The following is a 6,820-nucleotide window of genomic DNA, read 5'->3' on the forward strand; positions in this document are numbered from 1 at the left end:
GAAATGAAGAATAGTCAAATAAATACATTCCAATGTTTGCAATGACACATTTTTATATCTGCGGACTCACACGACTAGAGTCTGGGTTTCAATACCTGTGGTGGGCAAAGCACAAATAACCCATTGTGTAGGTTTGTGCTTTATTACAGAAAGTCTTTGCGTGTTTTAGAAACTATTTTTATTCACTTCTACAAGTAAAATAATATCTTATAATAAAGTTGCCATCAAAATACCTTTATAAGTTTAATTTAATATTTAAAGATATAATAAACCTTTCATATTGATATTAGTGCAGATGTAGTACATTCTAGTTTTGCTTTATTTTATATCAAAAACTGCAAACACTGTCATACAGTTACGACAGAAAGTGTTCGTACCCTTGCGTCATGAGTAGTTATTTCCTCATAACTTAAAAAGTATCACGATTAGGATAAAGAAAGTAAAGTATATTATAAATATTATATTAGCATACATCTACATAACTTTTTATGTAAATTGAACGACAAATTAACCGTTTATAAACAAATAACCAAACATAGGAGGGGCAGAAAGTGTTCGTGCGTCTACTTTAATGGTCAGTTCTATGGCCTTTCAGGTGAATTACTTGGCGCAATCTCTCTCATAGCCTTCCATGATCGTTTGACAGTACGCGACTGGTAGTTTCATCCATTCTTCTTTACAGAAGGCCTCCAACTCTTGCAAGTTTTTCGGATGACGCTGATGAACCCTGGTCTTCAACTCATGCCAAACGTTTTTAATTGGGTTGAGATCGGGTGACTGCGATGGTCACTTCAGAACGCTTATATGGTTCCTCTGCAACCATGATTGCACATATTTCGATGTGTGCTTAGGGTCATTGTCGTGCTGGAAGATCCAATGACGCCCAAACCGCAAGTTCTGAGCATCATTCTTGATATAAGTGTCCTAATATATCAACGCACTCTTCTTATTTCATGATTTCGTTGACGCGGTGAAAGTTGTCTACATCAGAAGAGCTGAAGAGCTGTAGCACGATCGATATACCTCCGTGTTTAACTGTAGGTACGTTTTCGTTTCCCCTTCTTATATAAAATATTGCGAACATCATTGTGGCCGAAAAGCTCGATTTTAATCTCGTTTGACCAAAGAATACTCTTCTAATAGGTAAAGGGTTTATCTACATGCTTTCTTGCATATCTCAATCGTTTTTCTAAATGAACAGGCTTTAAATATGGAGTTTTACGAGGACGGCTTGCTTTGAATCCAGAAGAGCGTAACATGTTCGTAGCTGTAGAGGTGCTTACTTCAACTTTAGTTTCCCTTACCAGTTTCTGTATGTCATTACGTGTTAAATGAAGGTTCCTACTAACTTTTTTGAGAAACTTCCTCTTGGTTTTCTCTGGAATTTTGGTGGGGCGTCCGGAACGAGGGAGGTTAGCAGTTGATCCTGTAAGCTTAAACTTGGCAATTATGCTTTGAACAGTAGATTTCGGCACATTAAGTTTGTAGCAATACAGGAAAGAGACACACGAGACTTGTATTTTACAATAATTCGGATTTTTAAATCACTGGACAGTTGTTTCCTGTTCGCCATGATGACCAAGCAGATAATGACGGAAACGGCGCTAAATTGCCGGAAGTAAATTTTTTGCTGACGAAATTCCAATAATTATGAACCCAGTTGTCTAGTTCTGGAGTGGTATAATGTAGTTTATTCGCCAAACTAAACAAAATTTTTACGGGAATATCAGTTCTTTCACACGATCTGTAATGTACGAACACTTTCTGATCCTCCTATTTTTGGTTATTTGTTTATAAACAGTTTATTTGTTGTTTAATTTACATAAACATTTATATAGATATGTGTTAGTATAATATTTATAATATATCATACTTCTATTAGCCTACTCGTGATACTTTTTAAGTTATGAGCAAAAAAACACTCGAGACGCAGGGGTACGAACACTTTCTGTCGCAACTGTAGTTCATGTAGACCAGGGGTGTGCAACAGGCGGCCCGCGGGCACATTAAGTTTGTAGCAATACAGGAAAGAGACACACGAGACTTGTATTTTACAATAATTCGGATTTTTAAATCACTGGACAGTTGTTTCCTGTTCGCCATGATGACCAAGCAGATAATGACGGAAACGGCGCTAAATTGCCGGAAGTAAATTTTTTGCTGACGAAATTCCAATAATTATGAACCCAGTTGTCTAGTTCTGGAGTGGTATAATGTAGTTTATTCGCCAAACTAAACAAAATTTTTACGGGAATATCAGTTCTTTCACACGTTCTGAAATGTACGAACACTTTCTGATCCTCCTATTTTTGGTTATTTGTTTATAAACAGTTTATTTGTTGTTTAATTTACATAAACATTTATATAGATATGTGTTAGTATAATATTTATAATATATCATACTTCTATTAGCCTACTCGTGATACTTTTTAAGTTATGAGCAAAAAAACACTCGAGACGCAGGGGTACGAACACTTTCTGTCGCAACTGTAGTTCATGTAGACCAGGGGTGTGCAACAGGCGGCCCGCGGGCCACAACCCGGCCCGCCAAGCCATTTAGTGTGGCCCTAGTTGTTGTAATCTAACCATGTGGCCTGATCTGTAATCCAACGCAAATGGAATATTTTTAAAAGCATCGTTCCTACGGGATTCCCAGGCTTCGACTCTTTTCTCTTAGGTCATGGTAGGAATTTTGGTTAAATTATGATTTCGTTCATTACGAACGAAAAATAACCAGGGGCGGTCAGAAACTGCTGTTTCTCTTCACCCCACACATGGCAAGAATAACTAGTGTAAGTGAGAATAGGAGTGATGGAGAAAGGTTCCAATTGCTGGCGAATGGTTTATTTTTCCGAATGTGATGGTCATAGATGACCGCGAGTCTAATATGGTATAAGTTTTCATCAGGAGGAGCGTCATGGAGAGCTGAGAGTCAGCACGGTAAGGCCCGCCGAAGAGAGATCCAGAACCACATCCACAGGCTTACGATGAGATGTGTTTAGATTGATTGACTGACGTGGAGAGAGCCGGGAGATGCAAACACAGTGCGTCGACATGGACAGGAGTTGTTGTCACGAGACGTTATGATTATTTGAAATTTTGAGAACTAAACTGATGATAAAATTTATGTTTGAATACAGTAAGTCAAATGATGTGCCTCTTCTCAGGGCCGGAATCTATAGATCCTATCAAACGGAAATTTAGCTGTGGGGGGAAACGGGAGTACCCCGAGAAAACCCACTTTCACTGGTGAGGCGCCGAAAGAAACCAACCTCACCAGTGCCCGATGCTGAAAAGGAAAACATAAATGGTTATAAACTTGAGTTTACATCCAGGGCGTGTATGTAATTATAAGGCGAGAGGTATCGTTGCCACGAGCACGGGGTAGCTGCTAATAGTGGAATTTGGTTTGTTAATGGCGTTCGGTTTTTTGCTTTCTTATACTATTTAGTTGCAAGATAGGTGAGTCTCTTTTTGAGAGGTGGGATGGAGCTAGCTCTATTAATGTATGCTAAAGGAGTATATCTGGGAAGTCGGAGCGCGAGACGGATGGCCAGATTTTGGGCTTGTTGCAATTTCTTAAGATGGGTGGAGGGAGCGGATACAGTAATCATGTTACCGTATTCGATTATTGGCCGAATATCGGTTTTGTAGATGGCGAGAACCGTGCTAGATCTACACCCACGGACTATGCTGCTGATGCGTCTTAGGTAAAAGATACGTTTATATATTTTAGAAAGGATTGACTGAAAGTGATTTGTCCATGTTAGCTTTCTGTTAAATATGATGCCCAGGAATTTAATAGTAGACGAAAATTTAATTTCAGTGTTTGCCAATTTCAGTTTGACTTTGGGAAGGGATTTATTCTTCCGCGTAATTTTACGTTTAAATATTATGGCCTGCGTTTTGGAGGCATTAAGTTCTACTCGCCAGGTATTACACCAGGTGGTAATCTTGTCTAATGTGGCTTGAACTTTCGTGGCAGCGAGGAGGGATCACGTGATATGCTCCATACCGCGATATCGTCGGCATATTGCGACGCATAAGTATGTTTGAGCGGCGGGAAGGGAATATCATTGACATAAAGAATGTATAACAAAGGGCTGAGTACTGATCCTTGGGGAACTCCCGCTGAGAGGGGAACAATGTGAGATGTAGCATTTCTGATTTTAACTTTAGCTAATCTGTCATCAAGGAAACTGGAAATCCAACTCGTTAGGGTAGGCGGAAAGTTGAACTGGAAGAGTTTAAATTTAAGCCCTTGGTGCCAAACAGAGTCAAAAGCCTGTTTTACATCTAAAAATAAGCCAACTGTGGTGTGATTTCTGTTGAAACCTTGAATAACTGATTCGGTAAGCCGAACTAAGTGATCAGCTGTCTGTCTATTTTTTGCGGGAAGCGTTTTGTATTTCAGAGAGAAGTTCTTGTTTTTCCAGGTACCATGATATACGATTAGCTAATACCTTTTCTAACAATTTTCCAATGTTATTAAGTAGACTAATGGGTCGATAATCTTTGGGGTTGCTCGATGCTGGGTTAGTTTTTGGTATGACTTTAATAATGGCGGATTTACACTGTGGTGGATAATAGCCAGAATAAAAGGAAATGTTGAAAAAAGCGGTTAGGTGTTTTAAGAATAAAGGCGAAGCTTTTTTGAGAATGATATTTCGTATACCATCCTCGCCTGGGGCAGTGTTTTTTTAGAGTTTTAATAATCGAAGGCTTCGACTCGACAAACTTCTAAAATTATCTTTGCTAGAGAGGAGCAGGCCGAATTCGATTGGTCGGCCTCCTTAGGGCATGAATAGGTGACGTGCACTAGCACTATTGTCTACGACTCAACGTCATGTCCTGAACCTCGCCTTCGCCCGCTGGCGACAATTTTCCCTAACCTCTGCTGTCCGTCATTCATTATTGGTGAAAATTTTATTACCTTTTACAGTTACTACAAGAGATTGAAGGTAAATTGATTATTATTTAGCATATTGTTGTGACTTTACTGAATTTATTAAAATTTTTGCTTTCAGATGCATCTGATTCTATGTACAGTGTGACCTCGTTATTCGCGGGGGTTACGTTCTTTACCCTCCCGCGAATAGCGAAAAACCGCGAATATTGGACGCAGTTTTAAAACGTATATTATGCGATTATATACTATATGAAATGCTTCCCAAACACTAATGATACTTATACTCATTGATGCAGTAATAATGTAGCAATATTGCATACTGTTATGTATTTCACTAAATTGTACCGTGCGTTACCGGGCTGTGCTTTGCCGTTTGCGTTGTTGGGGAAGCTGAGGCAGTCAGCCAATAGCAGTCCAATCTTGTTTGGTGAAGACGACAATTGATAAAAACGGCTTGATTGAGTAAATACAACAGAAATCTCCTCGAAAAGCCCTTTCAGTCTCTGTGACCTACAAAAACGCAGTTCGCGCATAACCCGCGAATATGCGGGGCCGCGAATAGGCAAGGTCACACTGTATTTTGCTATTCTCAATTAATTTAAGTACCGGAAGGCTATGATCGGGATGCCAATTTAGAAACATGTGTTTCTGTCCATAAGAGGTTCCATGTGTAAATAAATTCTATGTTTTTTCTACTTTGCTATTTTCGTGAGAATAATTTTTGTTTTGATTTCAGGGCTAGTAAAATGTCAGCAGTTAAGAAACGAAAAATTGATGATGAGGAAGGTTATTCAACAGTGAATGGTGCACAAAATATCTTGTTGTCCCACATAATCAAGGTGTTGTCTGCCTCGTCTGTCAAACTACAATTGCAGTCATGAAAGAGTACAATATTAAGCGACATTACGCAACTAAGCACTCCTCCCAGTTTGATGAAATTGTTGGTCAGGCACGAAAGGACAAAATTGAACATTTAAAACATCCATTGAAAAGCAACAAGATGTTTTACCACTTTCAAGAAAAATTCAGAACTGGTGACAAAACTGAGTTTTAAGCTTTGTGAATGTATGGCAGAAAAGGGAAAGCCTTTCAGTGATGGAGAATTTATTAAAATTGTTTAACAATATTCACAGAATATGCATGTCCAGAGAAAAAATATTTGGTGGAGCAAACTAGCCTTTCCCGCTTTACTGTCTCACGCAGGACAAAAGATCTTTCAGAGGACATCAAAGAAACTTTGAAAGAGAGATTGAATTCGTGTGAAGCTTTCAGGCTGGCTTTGGATGAAAGCACTGATATCAATGACACATCCCAACTTGTCATTTTCATCAGAGCTGTTACTGCAGGCTTTGATGTTTTCGAAGAGTTTTAGATATGGCAAGCCTTTCCTCCACAACCACAGGACAGGATATTTGTGAACAAGTGCTTAAGGTTGTAGAAAAGTTTGAACTGAATCCTTATAAATTATGTGGTGTTACAACAGATGGTGCTCCTTCCATGACAGGTAGGACAAATGGATTCACCAAGAAATTTCTAACTGCAATTGGAGCACAAGACGTAGTTGTAAGCCATTGCATTATTCACCAAGTGAGCTTGTGCACCAAAGTTCTGGATTTTGCAGAAGTCATGAAAAATGTCGTCCAATGCGTAAATTATATTCGAACACGAGGATTAAATCATCGACAATTTAAAACTTTTTAGATGAGCTGGACAGTGAGTATTCAGATGTTTTGTACTTCTCTGCTGTACGTTGGCTTAGTAGAGCTGCTACTTTGAAGAGATTCTGGAATCTGCGAGAGGAGATTAAGTTCTTCATGGAGAGCAAACGTCAGAATGTGGACTTCTTGAGCAATGAGAACTGGCTGAATGACTTAGCATTCCTCACAGACATTACACAGCATCTGTCTGATT

Source organism: Tachypleus tridentatus, chromosome 10 (assembly GCF_004210375.1).
Source record: "Tachypleus tridentatus isolate NWPU-2018 chromosome 10, ASM421037v1, whole genome shotgun sequence".
Classification (NCBI taxonomy): domain Eukaryota; kingdom Metazoa; phylum Arthropoda; class Merostomata; order Xiphosura; family Limulidae; genus Tachypleus; species Tachypleus tridentatus.